A 23,612-nucleotide genomic window follows, 5' to 3' on the forward strand; every position below is an offset into this window, starting at 1 on the left:
GTGATCCAACCAACACCACAGAACAGGGTGAATCAGAATTCCAGAGTGATCCAACTAACACCACACACAACCAGGTGAATCAGAATTCCACAATGATCCAACTAATACCGCACACAACCAGGTGAATCAGAATTGCAGAGTGATCCAACTAATACCTCACACAACCAGGTGAATCAGAATTCCAGAGAGATCCAACTAACACCGCACACAACGAGGTGAATCAGAATTCCAGAGTGATCCAACTAATACCTCACACAACCAGGTGAATCAGAATTCCAGAGTGATCCAACTAATACCTCACACAACCAGGTGAATCAGAATCCCCGAGTGATCCAACTAACACCGCACACAACCAGGTGATTCAGAATGCCAGAGTGATCTAACTAATACCTCACACAACCAGGTGAATCAGAATTCCAGAGTGATCCAACTAACACCTCACACAACCAGGTGAATCAGAATTCCAGAGTGATCCAACTAACACCTCACACAACCAGGTGAATCAGAATGCCAGAGTGATCCAACTAACACCGCACACAACCAGGTGAATCAGAATTCCAGAGTGATCCAACTAACACCGCACACAATCAGGTGAATCAGAATTCCAGAGTGATCCAACCAACACCACAGAACAGGGTGAATCAGAATTCTAGAGTGATCCAACTAACACCGCACACAACCAGGTGAATCAGAATTCCAGAGTGATCCAACCAACACCACAGAACAGGGTGAATCAGAATTCCAGAGTGATCCAACTAACACCTCACACAACCAGGTGAATCAGAATTCCACAATGATCCAACTAATACCTCACACAACCAGGTGAATCAGAATTCCAGAGAGATCCAACTAACACCTCACACAACCAGGTGAATCAGAATTCCAGAGTGATCCAACTAATACCTCACACAACCAGGTGAATCAGAATTCCACAATGATCCAACTAATACCTCACACAACCAGGTGAATCAGAATTCCAGAGAGATCCAACTAACACCTCACACAACCAGGTCAATCAGAATTCCAGAGTGATCCAACTAATACCTCACACAACCAGGTGAATCAGAATTCCAGAGAGATCCAACTAACACCTCACACAACCAGGTGAATCAGAATTCCAGAGAGATCCAACTAACACCTCACACAACCAGGTGAATCAGAATTCCAGAGTGATCCAACTAACACCTCACACAACCAGGTGAATCAGAATTCCAGAGTGATCCAACTAACACCTCACACAACCAGGTGAATCAGAATTCCAGAGTGATCCAACTAACACCTCACACAACCAGGTGAATCAGAATTCCAGAGTGATCCAACTAACACCGCACACAACCAGGTGAATCAGAATTCCAGAGTGATCCAACCAACACCACAGAACAGGGTGAATCAGAATTCCAGAGTGATCCAACTAACACCTCACACAACCAGGTGAATCAGAATTCCACAATGATCCAACTAATACCTCACACAACCAGGTGAATCAGAATTCCAGAGAGATCCAACTAACACCGCACACAACGAGGTGAATCAGAATTCCAGAGTGATCCAACTGACACCTCAAAGAACCAGGTGAATCAGAATTCCTGAGTGATCCAACTAATACCTCACACAACCAGGTGAATCAGAATTGCACAGTGATCCAACTAACACCGCACTCAACCAGGTCAATCAGAATACCAGAGTGATCCAACTAATACCTCACACAACCAGGTGAATCAGAATTCCAGAGTGATCCAACTAACACCGCACGCAACCAGGTGAATCAGAATTCCAGAGTGATCCAACTAACACCTCACACAACCAGGTGAATCAGAATTCCAGAGTGATCCAACCAACACCACAGAACCAGGTGAATCAGAATACGAGAGTGATCCAACTAACACAACACACAACCAGGTGAATCAGAATTCCAGAGTGATCCAACTAATACCTCACACAACCAGGTGAATCAGAATTCTAGAGTGATCCAACTAACACCTCACACAACCAGGTGAATCAGAATTCCAGAGTGATCCAACTAATACCTCACACAACCAGGTGAATCAGAATTCTAGAGTGATCCAACTAATACCTCACACAACCAGGTGAATCAGAATTCTAGAGTGATCCAACTAACACCTCACACAACCAGGTGAATCAGAGTTCCAGAGTGATCCAACTAATACCTCACACAACCAGGTGAATCAGAATTCTAGAGTGATCCAACTAACACCTCACACAACCAGGTGAATCAGAATTCCAGAGTGATCCAACTAACACCTCACACAACCAGGTGAATCAGAATTCTAGAGTGATCCAACTAACACCTCACACAACCAGGTGAATCAGAATTCCAGAGTGATCCAACTAACACCGCACACAATCAGGTGAATCAGAATTCCAGAGTGATCCAACTGACACCTCACACAACCAGGTGAATCAGAATTCTAGAGTGATCCAACTAACACCTCACACAACCAGGTGAATCAGAATTCTAGAGTGATCCAACTAACACCTCACACAACCAGGTGAATCAGAATTCCAGAGTGATCCAACTAACACCTCACACAACCAGGTGAATCAGAATTCCAGAGTGATCCAACTAACACACCACACAACCAGGTGAATCAGAAATCCAGAGTGATCCAACTAACACCGCACTCAACCAGGTCAATCAGAATACCAGAGTGATCCAACTAACACCTCACACAACCAGGTGAATCAGAATTCCAGAGTGATCCAACTAATACCTCACACAACCAGGTGAATCAGAATTCCAGAGTGATCCAACTAACACCTCACACAAACAGGTATATCAGAATTCCAGAGTGATCCAACTAATACCTCCCACAACCAGGTGAATCAGAATTCCAGGGAGATCCAACTAACAACTCACACAACCAGGTGAATCAGAATTCCCGAGTGATCCATCTAACACCACACACAACCAGGTAAATCAGAATTCCAGAGTGATCCAACCAACATCACACAACCAGGTGAATCAGAATTCCAGAGTGATCCAACTAACACCGTACACAACCAGGTGAATCAGAATGCCAGAGATGATCCAACTAAGACAGCACACAACCAGGTAAATCAGAATTCCAGACTGATCCAACCAACATCACACAACCAGGTGAATCAGAATTCCAGAGTGATCCAACTAACAACCCACACAACCAGGTGAATCAGAAATCCAGAGTGATCCAACTAACACCTCACACAACCAGGTGAATCAGAATTCCAGAGTGATCCAACTAACACTGCACACAATCAGGTGAATCAGAATTCCAGAGTGATCCAACTTATACCTCACACAACCAGGAGAATCAGAATTCCAGAGTGATCCAACTAATACCTCACACAACCAGGTGAATCAGAATTCCAGAGTGATCCAACTAACACCGCACACAACCAGGTGAATCAGAATTCTAGAGTGATCCAACTAACACCTCACACAACCAGGTGAATCAGAATTCCAGAGTGATCCAACTAACACCGCACACAACCAGGTGAATCAGAATTCCAGAGTGATCCAACTAATACCTCACACAACCAGGTGAATCAGAATTCCAGTGTGATCCAACTAACACCTCACACAACCAGGTGAATCAGAATTCTAGAGTGATCCAACTAACACCTCACACAACCAGGTGAATCAGAATTCCAGAGTGATCCAACTAACACCGCACACAACCAGGTGAATCAGAATTCCAGAGTGATCCAACTAATACCTCACACAACCAGGTGAATCAGAATTCCAGTGTGATCCAACTAACACCTCACACAACCAGGTGAATCAGAATTCTAGAGTGATCCAACTAACACCTCACACAACCAGGTGAATCAGAATTCTAGAGTGATCCAACTAACACCTCACACAACCAGGTGAATCAGAATTCTAGAGTGATCCAACTAACACCTCACACAACCAGGTGAATCAGAATTCCAGAGTGATCCAACTAACACCTCACACAACCAGGTGAATCAGAATTCCAGAGTGATCCAACTAACACCTCACACAACCAGGTGAATCAGAATTCCAGAGTGATCCAACTAATACCTCACACAACCAGGTGAATCAGAATTCCTGAGTGATCCAACTAACACCCCACACAACCAGGTGAATCAGAATTCCAGTGTGATCCAACTAACACCTCACACAACCAGGTGAATCAGAATTCTAGAGTGATCCAACTAACACCTCACACAACCAGGTGAATCAGAATTCTAGAGTGATCCAACTAACACCTCACACAACCAGGTGAATCAGAATTCCAGAGTGATCCAACTAACACCTCACACAACCAGGTGAATCAGAATTCCAGAGTGATCCAACTAACACCTCACACAACCAGGTGAATCAGAATTCTAGAGTGATCCAACTAACACCTCACACAACCAGGTGAATCAGAATTCTAGAGTGATCCAACTAACACCTCACACAACCAGGTGAATCAGAATTCCAGAGTGATCCAACTAATACCTCACACAACCAGGTGAATCAGAATTCTAGAGTGATCCAACTAACACCTCACACAACCAGGTGAATCAGAATTCTAGAGTGATCCAACTAACACCTCACACAACCAGGTGAATCAGAATTCTAGAGTGATCCAACTAACACCTCACACAACCAGGTGAATCAGAATTCTAGAGTGATCCAACTAACACCTCACACAACCAGGTGAATCAGAATTCCAGAGTGATCCAACTAACAGCTCACACAACCAGGTGAATCAGAATTCCAGAGTGATCCAACTAACACCTCACACAACCAGGTGAATCAGAATTCCAGAGTGATCCAACTAACACCTCAAACAACCAGGTGAATCAGAATTCCAGAGTGATCCAACTAACACCCCACACAACCAGGTGAATCAGAAATCCAGAGTGATCCAACTAACACCGCACTCAACCAGGTCAATCAGAATACCAGAGTGATCCAACTAATACCTCACACAACGAGGTGAATCAGAATTCCAGAGTGATCCAACTAACACCTCACACAACCAGGTGAATCAGAATTCCAGAGTGATCCAACTAACACCTCACACAAACAGGTATATCAGAATTCCAGAGTGATCAACCTAATACCTCACACAACCAGGTGAATCCGAATTCCAGAGTGATCCAACTAACACCTCACACAACCAGGTGAATCAGAAATCCAGAGTGATCCAACTAATACCGCACACAACCAGGTGAATCAGAAATCCAGAGTGATCCAACTAACACCTCACACAAACAGGTATATCAGAATTCCAGAGTGATCAACCTAATACCTCACACAACCAGGTGAATCAGAATTCTAGAGTGATCCAACTAACACCGCACACAACCAGGTGAATCCGAATTCCAGAGTGATCCAACTAACACCTCACACAACCAGGTGAATCAGAAATCCAGAGTGATCCAACTAACACCTCACACAAACAGGTATATCAGAATTCCAGAGTGATCAACCTAATACCTCACACAACCAGGTGAATCCGAATTCCAGAGTGATCCAACTAACACCTCACACCACCAGGTGAATCAGAATTCCAGAGTGATCCAACTAACACCGTACACAACCAGGTGAATCAGAATGCCAGAGTGATCCAACTAACACCACAGAACAGGGTGAATCAGAATTCGAGAGTGATCCAACTAACACCACACACAACCAGGTGAATCAGAATTCCACAATGATCCAACTAAGACAGCACACAACCAGGTGAATCAGAATTCCAGAGTGATCCAACTAACACCACACAACCAGGTGAATCAGAATTCCCGAGTGATCCATCTAACACCACACACAACCAGGTAAATCAGAATTCCAGACTGATCCAACCAACATCACACAACCAGGTGAATCAGAATTCCAGAGTGATCCAACTAACAACCCACACAACCAGGTGAATCAGAAATCCAGAGTGATCCAACTAACACCTCACACAACCAGGTGAATCAGAATTCCAGAGTGATCCAACTTATACCTCACACAACCAGGAGAATCAGAATTCCAGAGTGATCCAACTAATACCTCACACAACCAGGTGAATCAGAATTCCAGAGTGATCCAACTAACACCTCACACAACCAGGTGAATAAGAATTCCAGAGTGATCCAACTAACAGCTCACACAACCAGGTGAATCAGAATTCCAGAGTGATCCAACTAATACCTCACACAACCAGGTGAATCAGAATTCCAGAGTGATCCAACTAACACCTCACACAACCAGGTGAATCAGAATTCTAGAGTGATCCAACTAACACCTCACACAACCAGGTGAATCAGAATTCCAGAGTGATCCAACTAACACCTCACACAACCAGGTGAATCAGAATTCTAGAGTGATCCAACTAACACCTCACACAACCAGGTGAATCAGAATTCTAGAGTGATCCAACTAACACCTCACACAACCAGGTGAATCAGAATTCCAGAGTGATCCAACTAACACCTCACACAACCAGGTGAATCAGAATTCTAGAGTGATCCAACTAACACCTCACACAACCAGGTGAATCAGAATTCCAGAGTGATCCAACTAACAGCTCACACAACCAGGTGAATAAGAAATCCAGAGTGATCCAACTAACACCTCACACAACCAGGTGAATCAGAATTCTAGAGTGATCCAACTAACACCTCACACAACCAGGTGAATCAGAATTCTAGAGTGATCCAACTTACACCTCACACAACCAGGTGAATCAGAATTCCAGAGTGATCCAACTAACACCTCACACAACCAGGTGAATCAGAATTCCAGAGTGATCCAACTAATACCTCACACAACGAGGTGAATCAGAATTCCAGAGTGATCCAACTAACACCTCACACAACCAGGTGAATCAGAATTCCAGAGTGATCCAACTAATACCTCACACAAACAGGTATATCAGAATTCCAGAGTGATCAACCTAATACCTCACACAACCAGGTGAATCCGAATTCCAGAGTGATCCAACTAACACCTCACACAACCAGGTGAATCAGAATTCCAGAGTGATCCAACTAACACCGTACACAACCAGGTGAATCAGAATTCCAGAGTGATCCAACCAACACCACAGAACAGGGTGAATCAGAATTCCAGAGTGATCCAACTAACACCACACACAACCAGGTGAATCAGAATTCCACAATGATCCAACTAATACCGCACACAACAAGGTGAATCAGAATTGCAGAGTGATCCAACTAATACCTCACACAACCAGGTGAATCAGAATTCCAGAGAGATCCAACTAACACCGCACACAACGAGGTGAATCAGAATTCCAGAGTGATCCAACTAACACTTCACACAACCAGGTGAATCAGAATTCTAGAGTGATCCAACTAACACCGCACACAACCAGGTGAATCAGAATTCCAGAGTGATCCAACTAACACCTCACACAACCAGGTGAATCAGAATTCTAGAGTGATCCAACTAACACCTCACACAACCAGGTGAATCAGAATTCTAGAGTGATCCAACTAACACCTCACACAACCAGGTGAATCAGAATTCTAGAGTGATCCAACTAATACCTCACACAACCAGGTGAATCAGAATTCTAGAGTGATCCAACTAACACCTCACACAACCAGGTGAATCAGAATTCTAGAGTGATCCAACTAACACCACACACAACCAGGTGAATCAGAATTCCAGAGTGATCCAACTAACAGCTCACACAACCAGGTGAATAAGAAATCCAGAGTGATCCAACTAACACCTCACACAACCAGGTGAATCAGAATTCTAGAGTGATCCAACTAACACCTCACACAACCAGGTGAATCAGAATTCTAGAGTGATCCAACTAACACCTCACACAACCAGGTGAATCAGAATTCCAGAGTGATCCAACTAACAGCTCACACAACCAGGTGAATAAGAAATCCAGAGTGATCCAACTAACACCTCACACAACCAGGTGAATCAGAATTCTAGAGTGATCCAACTAACACCTCACACAACCAGGTGAATCAGAATTCTAGAGTGATCCAACTAACACCTCACACAACCAGGTGAATCAGAATTCTAGAGTGATCCAACTAACACCTCACACAACCAGGTGAATCAGAATTCTAGAGTGATCCAACTAACACCTCACACAACCAGGTGAATCAGAATTCCAGAGTGATCCAACTAACAGCTCACACAACCAGGTGAATAAGAAATCCAGAGTGATCCAACTAACACCTCACACAACCAGGTGAATCAGAATTCTAGAGTGATCCAACTAACAGCTCACACAACCAGGTGAATCAGAATTCTAGAGTGATCCAACTAACACCTCACACAACCAGGTGAATCAGAATTCCAGAGTGATCCAACTAACACCTCACACAACCAGGTGAATCAGAATTCCAGAGTGATCCAACTAACACCCCACACAACCAGGTGAATCAGAATTCCAGAGTGATCCAACTAACACCCCACACAACCAGGTGAATCAGAATTCCAGAGTGATCCAACTAACACCCCACACAACCAGGTGAATCAGAAATCCAGAGTGATCCAACTAACACCGCACTCAACCAGGTCAATCAGAATACCAGAGTGATCCAACTAATACCTCACACAACGAGGTGAATCAGAAATCCAGAGTGATCCAACTAACACCGCACTCAACCAGGTCAATCAGAATTCTAGAGTGATCCAACTAATACCTCACACAACGAGGTGAATCAGAATTCCAGAGTGATCCAACTAACACCTCACACAACCAGGTGAATCAGAATTCCAGAGTGATCCAACTAATACCTCACACAACCAGGTGAATCAGAATTCCAGAGTGATCCAACTAATACCTCACACAACGAGGTGAATCAGAATTCCAGAGTGATCCAACTAACACCCCACACAAACAGGTGAATCAGAAATCCAGAGTGATCCAACTAATACCTCACACAACCAGGTGAATCAGAATTCCAGAGTGATCCAACTAACACCGTACACAACCAGGTGAATCAGAATGCCAGAGTGATCCAACTAACACCACACACAACCAGGTGAATCAGAATTCCACAATGATCCAACTAATACCGCACACAACCAGGTGAATCAGAATTGCAGAGTGATCCAACTAATACCTCACACAACCAGGTGAATCAGAATTCCAGAGAGATCCAACTAACACCGCACACAACGAGGTGAATCAGAATTCCAGAGTGATCCAACTAATACCTCACACAACCAGGTGAATCAGAATTCCAGAGTGATCCAACTAACACCGCACACAATCAGGTGAATCAGAATTCCAGAGTGATCCAACCAACACCAAAGAACAGGGTGAATCAGAATTCTAGAGTGATCCAACTAACACCGCACACAATCAGGTGAATCAGAATTCCAGAGTGATCCAACCAACACCAAAGAACAGGGTGAATCAGAATTCTAGAGTGATCCAACTAACACCTCACACAACCAGGTGAATCAGAATTCCAGAGAGATCCAACTAACACCACACACAACCAGGTGAATCAGAATTCCACAATGATCCAACTAATACCGCACACAACCAGGTGAATCAGAATTGCAGAGTGATCCAACTAATACCTCACACAACCAGGTGAATCAGAAATCCAGAGTGATCCAACTAACACCTCACACAACCAGGTGAATCAGAATTCCAGAGAGATCCAACTAACACCTCACACAACCAGGTGAATCAGAATTCCAGAGTGATCCAACTAACACCTCACACAACCAGGTGAATCAGAATTCTAGAGTGATCCAACTAACACCTCACACAACCAGGTGAATCAGAATTCCAGAGTGATCCAACTAACACCTCACACAACCAGGTGAATCAGAATTCTAGAGTGATCCAACTAACACCTCACACAACCAGGTGAATCAGAATTCTAGAGTGATCCAACTAACACCTCACACAACCAGGTGAATCAGAATTCCAGAGTGATCCAACTAACACCTCACACAACCAGGTGAATCAGAATTCTAGAGTGATCCAACTAACACCTCACACAACCAGGTGAATCAGAATTCTAGAGTGATCCAACTAACACCTCACACAACCAGGTGAATCAGAATTCTAGAGTGATCCAACTAACACCTCACACAACCAGGTGAATCAGAATTCTAGAGTGATCCAACTAACACCTCACACAACCAGGTGAATCAGAATTCCAGAGTGATCCAACTAACAGCTCACACAACCAGGTGAATAAGAAATCCAGAGTGATCCAACTAACACCTCACACAACCAGGTGAATCAGAATTCTAGAGTGATCCAACTAACACCTCACACAACCAGGTGAATCAGAATTCTAGAGTGATCCAACTAACACCTCACACAACCAGGTGAATCAGAATTCTAGAGTGATCCAACTAACACCTCACACAACCAGGTGAATTAGAATTCTAGAGTGATCCAACTAACACCTCACACAACCAGGTGAATTAGAATTCTAGAGTGATCCAACTAACACCTCACACAACCAGGTGAATCAGAATTCTAGAGTGATCCAACTAACACCTCACACAACCAGGTGAATCAGAATTCCAGAGTGATCCAACTAACACCTCACACAACCAGGTGAATCAGAATTCTAGAGTGATCCAACTAACAGCTCACACAACCAGGTGAATCAGAATTCTAGAGTGATCCAACTAACACCTCACACAACCAGGTGAATCAGAATTCTAGAGTGATCCAACTAACACCGCACACAACCAGGTGAATCAGAATTCCAGAGTGATCCAACTAACACCCCACACAACCAGGTGAATCAGAATTCCAGAGTGATCCAACTAACAGCTCACACAACCAGGTGAATCAGAATTCCAGAGTGATCCAACTAACACCTCACACAACCAGGTGAATCAGAATTCCAGAGTGATCCAACTAACACCCCACACAACCAGGTGAATCAGAATTCCAGAGTGATCCAACTAACACCTCACACAACCAGGTGAATCAGAATTCCAGAGTGATCCAACTAACAGCTCACACAACCAGGTGAATCAGAATTCCAGAGTGATCCAACTAACACCTCACACAACCAGGTGAATCAGAATTCTAGAGTGATCCAACTAACAGCTCACACAACCAGGTGAATCAGAATTCCAGAGTGATCCAACTAACACCTCACACAACCAGGTGAATCAGAATTCCAGAGTGATCCAACTAACACCCCACACAACCAGGTGAATCAGAATTCCAGAGTGATCCAACTAACACCCCACACAACCAGGTGAATCAGAATTCCAGAGTGATCCAACTAACACCCCACACAACCAGGTGAATCAGAAATCCAGAGTGATCCAACTAACACCGCACTCAACCAGGTCAATCAGAATACCAGAGTGATCCAACTAATACCTCACACAACGAGGTGAATCAGAAATCCAGAGTGATCCAACTAACACCGCACTCAACCAGGTCAATCAGAATTCTAGAGTGATCCAACTAATACCTCACACAACGAGGTGAATCAGAATTCCAGAGTGATCCAACTAACACCTCACACAACCAGGTGAATCAGAATTCCAGAGTGATCCAACTAATACCTCACACAACCAGGTGAATCAGAATTCCAGAGTGATCCAACTAACACCGTACACAACCAGGTGAATCAGAATGCCAGAGTGATCCAACTAACACCACACACAACCAGGTGAATCAGAATTCCACAATGATCCAACTAATACCGCACACAACCAGGTGAATCAGAATTGCAGAGTGATCCAACTAATACCTCACACAACCAGGTGAATCAGAATTCCAGAGAGATCCAACTAACACCGCACACAACGAGGTGAATCAGAATTCCAGAGTGATCCAACTAATACCTCACACAACCAGGTGAATCAGAATTCCAGAGTGATCCAACTAACACCGCACACAACCAGGTGATTCAGAATGCCAGAGTGATCTAACTAATACCTCACACAACCAGGTGAATCAGAATTCCAGAGTGATCCAACTAACACCGCACACAATCAGGTGAATCAGAATTCCAGAGTGATCCAACCAACACCAAAGAACAGGGTGAATCAGAATTCTAGAGTGATCCAACTAACACCGCACACAATCAGGTGAATCAGAATTCCAGAGTGATCCAACCAACACCAAAGAACAGGGTGAATCAGAATTCTAGAGTGATCCAACTAACACCACACACAACCAGGTGAATCAGAATTCCACAATGATCCAACTAATACCGCACACAACCAGGTGAATCAGAATTGCAGAGTGATCCAACTAATACCTCACACAACCAGGTGAATCAGAATTCCAGAGAGATCCAACTAACACCACACACAACCAGGTGAATCAGAATTCCACAATGATCCAACTAATACCGCACACAACCAGGTGAATCAGAATTGCAGAGTGATCCAACTAATACCTCACACAACCAGGTGAATCAGAATTCCAGAGAGATCCAACTAACACCGCACACAACGAGGTGAATCAGAATTCCAGAGTGATCCAACTAATACCTCACACAACCAGGTGAATCAGAATTCCAGAGTGATCCAACTAACACCGCACACAACCAGGTGATTCAGAATGCCAGAGTGATCTAACTAATACCTCACACAACCAGGTGAATCAGAATTCCAGAGTGATCCAACTAATACCTCACACAACCAGGTGAATCAGAATTCCAGAGTGATCCAACTAACACCGCACACAATCAGGTGAATCAGAATTCCAGAGTGATCCAACCAACACCAAAGAACAGGGTGAATCAGAATTCTAGAGTGATCCAACTGACACCTCACAGAACCAGGTGAATCAGAATTAAAGAGTCATCCAACTAATACCTCACACAACCAGGTGAATCAGAATTGCACAGTGATCCAACTAACACCGCACGCAACCAGGTGAATCAGAATTCCAGAGTGATCCAACTAACACCTCACACAACCAGGTGAATCAGAATTCCAGAGTGATCCAACCAACACCACAGAACCAGGTGAATCAGAATACGAGAGTGATCCAACTAACACAACACACAACCAGGTGAATCAGAATTCCACAATGATCCAACTAATACCACACACAACCAGGTGAATCAGAGTTCCAGAGTGATCCAACTAATACCTCACACAACCAGGTGAATCAGAATTCTAGAGTGATCCAACTAACACCTCACACAACCAGGTGAATCAGAATTCCAGAGTGATCCAACTAACACCTCACACAACCAGGTGAATCAGAATTCCAGAGTGATCCAACTAACACCCCACACAACCAGGTGAATCAGAAATCCAGAGTGATCCAACTAACACCGCACTCAACCAGGTCAATCAGAATACCAGAGTGATCCAACTAATACCTCACACAACCAGGTGAATCAGAATTCCAGAGTGATCCAACTAATACCTCACACAACCAGGTGAATCAGAATTCCAGAGTGATCCAACTAACACCTCACACAAACAGGTATATCAGAATTCCAGAGTGATCAACCTAATACCTCACACAACCAGGTGAATCCGAATTCCAGAGTGATCCAACTAACACCTCACACAACCAGGTGAATCAGAAATCCAGAGTGATCCAACTAACACAGCACACCACCAGGTGAATCAGAATTCCAGAGTGATCCAACTAACACCGCACACAACCAGGTGAATCAGAATGCCAGAGTGATCCAACTGACACCTCACACTACTAGGTGAATCAGAATTCCAGAGTGATCCAACTAACACCTCACACAACCAGGTGAATCAGAATGCCAGAGTGATCCAACTAACACCTCACACAACCAGGTGAATCAGAATTCCAGAGAGATCCAACTAACACCGCACACAATCAGGTGAATCAGAATTCCAGAGTGATCCAACTGACACCTCACACTACTAGGTGAATCAGAATTCCAGAGTGATCCAACTAACACCTCACACAACCAGGTGAATCAGAATGCCAGAGTGATCCAACTAACACCTCACACAACCAGGTGAATCAGAATTCCAGAGAGATCCAACTAACACCGCACACAACGAGGTGAATCAGAATTCCAGAGTGATCCAACTGACACCTCACACTACTAGGTGAATCAGAATTCCAGAGTGATCCAACTAACACCTCACACAACCAGGTGAATCAGAATGCCAGAGTGATCCAACTAACACCGCACACAATCAGGTGAATCAGAATTCCAGAGTGATCCAACCAACACCACAGAACAGGGTGAATCAGAATTCTAGAGTGATCCAACTAACACCACACACAACCAGGTGAATCAGAATTCCACAATGATCCAACTAATACCTCACACAACCAGGTGAATCAGAATCCCAGAGAGATCCAACTAACACCGCACACAACGAGGTGAATCAGAATTCCAGAGTGATCCAACTGACACCTCACAGAACCAGGTGAATCAGAATTCCTGAGTGATCCAACTAATACCTCACACAACCAGGTGAATCAGAATTGCACAGTGATCCAACTAACACCGCACGCAACCAGGTGAATCAGAATTCCAGAGTGATCCAACTAACACCTCACACAACCAGGTGAATCAGAATTCCAGAGTGATCCAACCATCACCACAGAACCAGGTGAATCAGAATACGAGAGTGATCCAACTAACACAACACACAACCAGGTGAATCAGAATTCCACAATGATCCAACTAATACCGCACACAACCAGGTGAATCAGAATTCCATTGTGATCCAACTGACACCTCACACAACCAGGTGAATCAGAATTCCAGAGTGATCCAACTAACAACTCACACAACCAGGTGAATCAGAATCCCCGAGTGATCCAACTAACACCGCACACAACCAGGTGATTCAGAATGCCAGAGTGATCCAACTAATACCTCACACAACCAGGTGAATCAGAATTCCTGAGTGATCCAACTAACACCCCACACAACCAGGTGAATCAGAATTCCAGAGTGATCCAACTAACACCCCACACAACCAGGTGAATCAGAATTCCAGAGTGATCCAACTAATACCTCACACAACCAGGTGAATCAGAATTCCAGAGAGATCCACCTAACACCTCACACAACCAGGTGAATCAGAATTCCAGAGTGATCCAACTAATATCTCACACAACCAGGTGGATCAGAATTCCAGAGTGATCCAACTAACACCTCACACAACCAGGTGAATCAGAATTCCAGAGTGATCCAACTAACACCTCACACAACCAGGTGAATCAGAATTCCAGAGAGATCCACCTAACACCTCACACAACCAGGTGAATCAGAATTCCAGAGTGATCCAACTAATATCTCACACAACCAGGTGGATCAGAATTCCAGAGTGATCCAACTAACACCTCACACAACCAGGTGAATCAGAATTCCAGAGTGATCCAACTAACACCTCACACAACCAGGTGAATCAGAATTCCAGAGAGATCCACCTAACACCTCACACAACCAGGTGAATCAGAATTCCAGAGTGATCCAACTAATATCTCACACAACCAGGTGGATCAGAATTCCAGAGTGATCCAACTAACACCTCACACAACCAGGTGAATCAGAATTCCAGAGTGATCCAACTAACACCTCACACAACCAGGTGAATGACAATTCCAGAGTGATCCAACTAACACCTCACACAACCAGGTGAATCAGAATTCCAGAGAGATCCACCTAACACCTCACACAACCAGGTGAATCAGAATTCCAGAGTGATCCAACTAATATCTCACACAACCAGGTGGATCAGAATTCCAGAGTGATCCAACTAACACCTCACACAACCAGGTGAATCAGAATTCCAGAGTGATCCAACTAACACCTCACACAACCAGGTGAATCAGAATTCCAGAGTGATCCAACTAACACCTCACACAACCAGGTGAATCAGAATTCCAGAGAGATCCACCTAACACCTCACACAACCAGGTGAATCAGAATTCCAGAGTGATCCAACTAATATCTCACACAACCAGGTGGATCAGAATTCCAGAGTGATCCAACTAACACCTCACACAACCAGGTGAATGACAATTCCAGAGTGATCCAACTAACACCTCACACAACCAGGTGAATCAGAATTCCAGAGTGATCCAACTAACACCGCACACAACCAGGTGAATCAGAATTCCAGAGAGATCCAACCAACACCACAGAACAGGGTGAATCAGAATTCCAGAGTGATCCAACTAACACCGCACACAACCAGGTGAATCAGAATTCCAGAGTGATCCAACTAACACCGCACACAACCAGGTGAATCAGAATGCCAGAGTGATCCAACTAACACCACAGAACAGGGTGAATCAGAATTCCAGAGTGATCCAACTAACACCGCACACAACCAGGTGAATCAGAATGCCAGAGTGATCCAACTAACACCGCACACAATCAGGTGAATCAGAATTCCAGAGTGATCCAACCAACACCACAGAACAGGGTGAATCAGAATTCCAGAGTGATCCAACTGACACCGCACACAACCAGGTGAATCAGAATTCCAGAGTGATCCAACTAACACCGCACACAACCAGGTGAATCAGAATTCCAGAGTGATCCAACTAACACCGCACACAACCAGGTGAATCAGAATGCCAGAGTGATCCAACTAACACCGCACACAATCAGGTGAATCAGAATTCCAGAGTGATCCAACCAACACCACAGAACAGGGTGAATCAGAATTCCAGAGTGATCCAACTGACACCTCACACTACTAGGTGAATCAGAATTCCAGAGTGATCCAACTAACACCTCACACAACCAGGTGAATCAGAATGCCAGAGTGATCCAACTAACACCTCACACAACCAGGTGAATCAGAATTCCAGAGAGATCCAACTAACACCGCACACAACGAGGTGAATCAGAATTCCAGAGTGATCCAACTGACACCTCACACTACTAGGTGAATCAGAATTCCAGAGTGATCCAACTAACACCTCACACAACCAGGTGAATCAGAATGCCAGAGTGATCCAACTAACACCGCACACAATCAGGTGAATCAGAATTCCAGAGTGATCCAACCAACACCACAGAACAGGGTGAATCAGAATTCTAGAGTGATCCAACTAACACCACACACAACCAGGTGAATCAGAATTCCACAATGATCCAACTAATACCTCACACAACCAGGTGAATCAGAATCCCAGAGAGATCCAACTAACACCGCACACAACGAGGTGAATCAGAATTCCAGAGTGATCCAACTGACACCTCACAGAACCAGGTGAATCAGAATTCCTGAGTGATCCAACTAATACCTCACACAACCAGGTGAATCAGAATTGCACAGTGATCCAACTAACACCTCACACAACCAGGTGAATCAGAATTCCAGAGTGATCCAACCATCACCACAGAACCAGGTGAATCAGAATACGAGAGTGATCCAACTAACACAACACACAACCAGGTGAATCAGAATTCCACAATGATCCAACTAATACCGCACACAACCAGGTGAATCAGAATTCCATTGTGATCCAACTGACACCTCACACAACCAGGTGAATCAGAGTTCCAGGGAGATCCAACTAACAACTCACACAACCAGGTGAATCAGAATCCCCGAGTGATCCAACTAACACCGCACACAACCAGGTGATTCAGAATGCCAGAGTGATCCAACTAATACCTCACACAACCAGGTGAATCAGAATTCCTGAGTGATCCAACTAACACCCCACACAACCAGGTGAATCAGAATTCCAGAGTGATCCAACTAACACCCCACACAACCAGGTGAATCAGAATTCCAGAGTGATCCAACTAATACCTCACACAACCAGGTGAATCAGAATTCCAGAGAGATCCACCTAACACCTCACACAACCAGGTGAATCAGAATTCCAGAGTGATCCAACTAATATCTCACACAACCAGGTGGATCAGAATTCCAGAGTGATCCAACTAACACCTCACACAACCAGGTGAATCAGAATTCCAGAGTGATCCAACTAACACCTCACACAACCAGGTGAATCAGAATTCCAGAGAGATCCACCTAACACCTCACACAACCAGGTGAATCAGAATTCCAGAGTGATCCAACTAATATCTCACACAACCAGGTGGATCAGAATTCCAGAGTGATCCAACTAACACCTCACACAACCAGGTGAATCAGAATTCCAGAGTGATCCAACTAACACCTCACACAACCAGGTGAATGACAATTCCAGAGTGATCCAACTAACACCTCACACAACCAGGTGAATCAGAATTCCAGAGAGATCCACCTAACACCTCACACAACCAGGTGAATCAGAATTCCAGAGTGATCCAACTAATATCTCACACAACCAGGTGGATCAGAATTCCAGAGTGATCCAACTAACACCTCACACAACCAGGTGAATCAGAATTCCAGAGAGATCCACCTAACACCTCACACAACCAGGTGAATCAGAATTCCAGAGTGATCCAACTAATATCTCACACAACCAGGTGGATCAGAATTCCAGAGTGATCCAACTAACACCTCACACAACCAGGTGAATCAGAATTCTAGAGTGATCCAACTAATACCTCACACAACCAGGTGAATCAGAATTCCAGAGTGATCCAACTAACACCTCACACAACCAGGTGAATTAGAATTCTAGAGTGATCCACCTAACACCACACACAACCAGGTGAATCAGAATTCCACAATGATCCAACTAATACCTCACACAACCAGGTGAATCAGAATTCCACAATGATCCAACTAACACCACACACAACCAGGTGAATCAGAATTCCACAATGATCCAACTAATACCTCACACAACCAGGTGAATCAGAATTCTAGAGTGATCCAACTAACACCGCACACAACCAGGTGAATCAGAATCCCAGAGAGATCCAACTAACACCGCACACAACGAGGTGAATCAGAATTCCAGAGTGATCCAACTGACACCTCACAGAACCAGGTGAATCAGAATTCCTGAGTGATCCAACTAATACCTCACACAACCAGGTGAATCAGAATTGCACAGTGATCCAACTAACACCGCACGCAACCAGGTGAATCAGAATTCCAGAGTGATCCAACTAACACCTCACACAACCAGGTGAATCAGAATTCCAGAGTGATCCAACCAACACCACAGAACCAGGTGAATCAGAATACGAGAGTGATCCAACTAACACAACACACAACCAGGTGAATCAGAATTCCACAATGATCCAACTAATACCGCACACAACCAGGTGAATCAGAATTCCATTGTGATCCAACTGACACCTCACACAACCAGGTGAATCAGAGTTCCAGGGAGATCCAACTAACAACTCACACAACCAGGTGAATCAGAATCCCCGAGTGATCCAACTAACACCGCACACAACCAGGTGATTCAGAATGCCAGAGTGATCCAACTAATACCTCACACAACCAGGTGAATCAGAATTCCTGAGTGATCCAACTAACACCCCACACAACCAGGTGAATCAGAATTCCAGAGTGATCCAACTAACACCCCACACAACCAGGTGAATCAGAATTCCAGAGTGATCCAACTAATACCTCACACAACCAGGTGAATCAGAATTCCAGAGTGATCCAACTAATATCTCACACAACCAGGTGGATCAGTATTCCAGAGTGATCCAACTAACACCTCACACAACCAGGTGAATCAGAATTCCAGAGTGATCCAACTAACACCTCACACAACCAGGTGAATCAGTATTCCAGAGTGATCCAACTAACACCGCACACAACCAGGTGAATCAGAATTCCAGAGTGATCCAACTAATACCTCACATAACCAGGTGAATCAGAATTCCAGAGTGATCCAACTAATATCTCACACAACCAGGTGGATCAGTATTCCAGAGTGATCCAACTAACACCTCACACAACCAGGTGAATCAGAATTCCAGAGTGATCCAACTAACACCTCACACAACCAGGTGAATGACAATTCCAGAGTGATCCAACTAACACCTCACACAACCAGGTGAATCAGTATTCCAGAGTGATCCAACTAACACCGCACACAACCAGGTGAATCAGAATTCCAGAGTGATCCAACTAACACCTCACACAACCAGGTGAATCAGAATTCCAGAGAGATCCACCTAACACCTCACACAACCAGGTGAATCAGAATTCCAGAGTGATCCAACTAACACCTCACACAACCAGGTGAATCAGAATTCCAGAGAGATCCACCTAACACCTCACACAACCAGGTGAATCAGAATTCCAGAGTGATCCAACCAACACCACAGAACCAGGTGAATCAGAATACGAGAGTGATCCAACTAACACAACACACAACCAGGTGAATCAGAATTCCACAATGATCCAACTAATACCGCACACAACCAGGTGAATCAGAATTCCAGAGTGATCCAACTAACACCGCACACAACCAGGTGATTCAGAATGCCAGAGTGATCCAACTAATACCTCACACAACCAGGTGAATCAGAATTCCTGAGTGATCCAACTAACACCCCACACAACCAGGTGAATCAGAATTCCAGAGTGATCCAACTAACACCCCACACAACCAGGTGAATCAGAATTCCAGAGTGATCCAACTAACACCTCACACAACCAGGTGAATCAGAATTCCAGAGTGATCCAACTAACACCGCACACAACCAGGTGAATCAGAATTCCAGAGAGATCCACCTAACACCTCACACAACCAGGTGAATCAGAATTCCAGAGTGATCCAACTAACACCGCACACAACCAGGTGAATCAGAATTCCAGAGTGATCGAACTAACACCGCACACAACCAGGTGAATGACAATTCCAGAGTGATCCAACTAACACCTCACACAACCAGGTGAATCAGAATTCCAGAGTGATCCAACTAACACCGCACACAACCAGGTGAATCAGAATTCCAGAGAGATCCACCTAACACCTCACACAACCAGGTGAATCAGAATTCCAGAGTGATCCACCTAACACCTCACACAACCAGGTGAATCAGAATTCCAGAGTGATCCAACTAACACCTCACACAACCAGGTGAATCAGAATTCCAGAGTGATCCAACTAACACCTCACACAACCAGGTGAATGACAATTCCAGAGTGATCCAACTAACACCTCACACAACCAGGTGAATCAGAATTCCAGAGTGATCCAACTAACACCGCACACAACCAGGTGAATCAGAATTCCAGAGAGATCCACCTAACACCTCACACAACCAGGTGAATCAGAATTCCAGAGTGATCCAACTAATATCTCACACAACCAGGTGGATCAGAATTCCAGAGTGATCCAACTAACACCTCACACAACCAGGTGAATGACAATTCCAGAGTGATCCAACTAACACCTCACACAACCAGGTGAATCAGAATTCCAGAGTGATCCAACTAACACCGCACACAACCAGGTGAATCAGAATTCCAGAGTGATCCAACTAATATCTCACACAACCAGGTGGATCAGAATTCCAGAGTGATCCAACTAACACCTCACACAACCAGGTGAATGACAATTCCAGAGTGATCCAACTAACACCTCACACAACCAGGTGAATCAGAATTCCAGAGTGATCCAACTAACACCTCACACAACCAGGTGAATGACAATTCCAGAGTGATCCAACTCACACCTCACATAACCAGGTGAATCAGAATTCCAGAGATCAATGATCTATGAACAATCACTGGTTATGTGCATTCAAATTTTACTTTCTGCCCCACTCCTTTATGTTTGACCATTTGCCAGAAGCCGCCAGCTAACAATGGAATATCATGACCACCAAGTTATCCATATAGGTTGTGCTGTGTGTAATGGAAGGGCACGTTGAGAATTCAGGTAGAAATCAATGTCCCAGCTGCCTGCAATGTTTTATTCAAGTGTCAATCTGAGAAACCTTGCTCACATTCCATCAGGGCAGGTTGTGGAATGAGTTCAAGAAAAATGATCACTGGAGACATGAACTATTAAGAACTGTTTCTCTAAAGACCTTCAGGGTGGAGTGCAGTCATTACGTGAACAAGCTTACATGTGACACCAACAAATTCAGTGAACGCCTGTTTCCTACCTCCTGTGTGAGACTTCGAAATTTGTTACATGTGTCACACGTGGAAAATTAACATTATTCCCACAATGAGTAGCAAAGCTAGCAACTCCACAGAACTATCGAACACAACAACACAGAAATAACCCCTTTATCCATCTCGTCAGTGGCAAACTATTATTCTGCACCCAGACCACAGCCCTCCAGATAGCCATCCAAATTTTTCTTAAATGTCAAAAAAAAATCGAGTTCATATTGAGCACTTCAGTTGGACGCTCGTTCCACACTCTGACCAATCTGTGCGGAGAACTTCACCCTAATCATCTCTCTTGACCCAAAACTAAAACAATTCTATTGAACTTGAGATGCCTACACAAAGAATTCTGAAATTCTGACTTGGCGTGGTAAACAGTGAACATTGGTCAGAATTTAGCCTTTTAGAAACAGATTACTCATTGTACAACAGTGACCTAAACAATTATTATGCAACAATTCACAAAAACAGCACAAATTATCATTGATAACCACCCAACTAAATATGGCCTTGCATCGAGTATCCTGTGTACAGGGATACCATGTATAACACAGTTTTGAACAGTGTAGGTTTTGAAATAGGAATAACCAAAAATTATTAAATTGAGTGAAGGCTGTGGCTGGTTCTTTCGGGGGTGGGGGGGGGGGCATCCCTCCAGGAATCCATGCCTCTCTCTCCCCTGTCATTGTCTGTCCCTTCCTCCCAAAGCTGCCTGTCTGGGGATTCATGATACCCCTCCCCACCCCACCATTGACTGTTCCAGGGATCCATAATACCCCTTCCCCCCACCATTGACTGAAATAGGGTCCACAAGCCCACCTCTTCCTGCTGCTGCTCCCTCACTTGCTCCTGACCTTTCTGCTGCCCACCCAATCCTTCCTATCCGTCCATCTTTCACCTCAGCACTCCCCTTCCTCACCCCCTCTGCCCCACTCCCTTCCCCCACCCGTGCAGGAGAGTCAGCGAAGCTGCGAGGGGGGGGGGGGGATGAGGAGGAGTCCACAAGTGAGGCCAACAATGAGATGCCGGTGGAGAAGATTCTGAAGAGGAGTTGGCTGCAATGCAGAGGCCGGAGATGCAGGGGGCGGCTCGGCGAGTGACGTGACCTCAGTGAGGATGGGATGTGGGGTGAGCTCATGCTAATTATTCCTCCCACTTTGTCACCAAAGCTCAGCCTCTCCCCCCCACCCAGGCTTGTGAAGTGATAATCAGGATAAAGATCTTATCTGAGAGGATGCATTTTAGGTCCCAAGGTGTCTAGGAGGAGAGGGGTAACAAATGAAGCAGATGCCATCGTGGCCTTTGAGGGTCTTTTGCAGAATAATTATAGAATTTGAACATATTACATTAAGGTACAGTATCTTGTCATAATGCTTTGAACAGTGCGGTATTCCATATCACTGAACTATTTTGGAACGTATTAACCGTGCTATACAGGGTATTTCTGTACATTGAAACAGTAAAATATTTCAAACAAGCCACTTAATTCTGCTATTAAATAATAAATTACAATGTTTGGCTACTCCTAATTAGAAAGTGTGACGCATTATGTCTATGAAATAAATAATTTTAAAAATCACACCTTAAATTCAACATGAAACTGAATTTGAGCTCTAATTTAATGAAAAGCAGATGTCTTATGAATCAAACAAGTTAGAATTTGCTTTTTGCTTTCACA

At 44.3% G+C, this 23,612-nt stretch overlaps 1 protein-coding gene across 3 annotated transcripts in view; it reads right to left on the reverse strand.

The window, feature by feature from the left end:
* LOC138739034 (rho guanine nucleotide exchange factor 7-like) overlaps positions 1 to 23,612 on the reverse strand; it is a 233,830-nt gene that overhangs the window by 85,494 nt on the left and 124,724 nt on the right. The window lies entirely within an intron of this gene.

This window comes from Narcine bancroftii, chromosome 7, assembly GCF_036971445.1.
Source record: "Narcine bancroftii isolate sNarBan1 chromosome 7, sNarBan1.hap1, whole genome shotgun sequence".
In the NCBI taxonomy this organism is placed as follows: Eukaryota; Metazoa; Chordata; class Chondrichthyes; order Torpediniformes; family Narcinidae; genus Narcine; species Narcine bancroftii.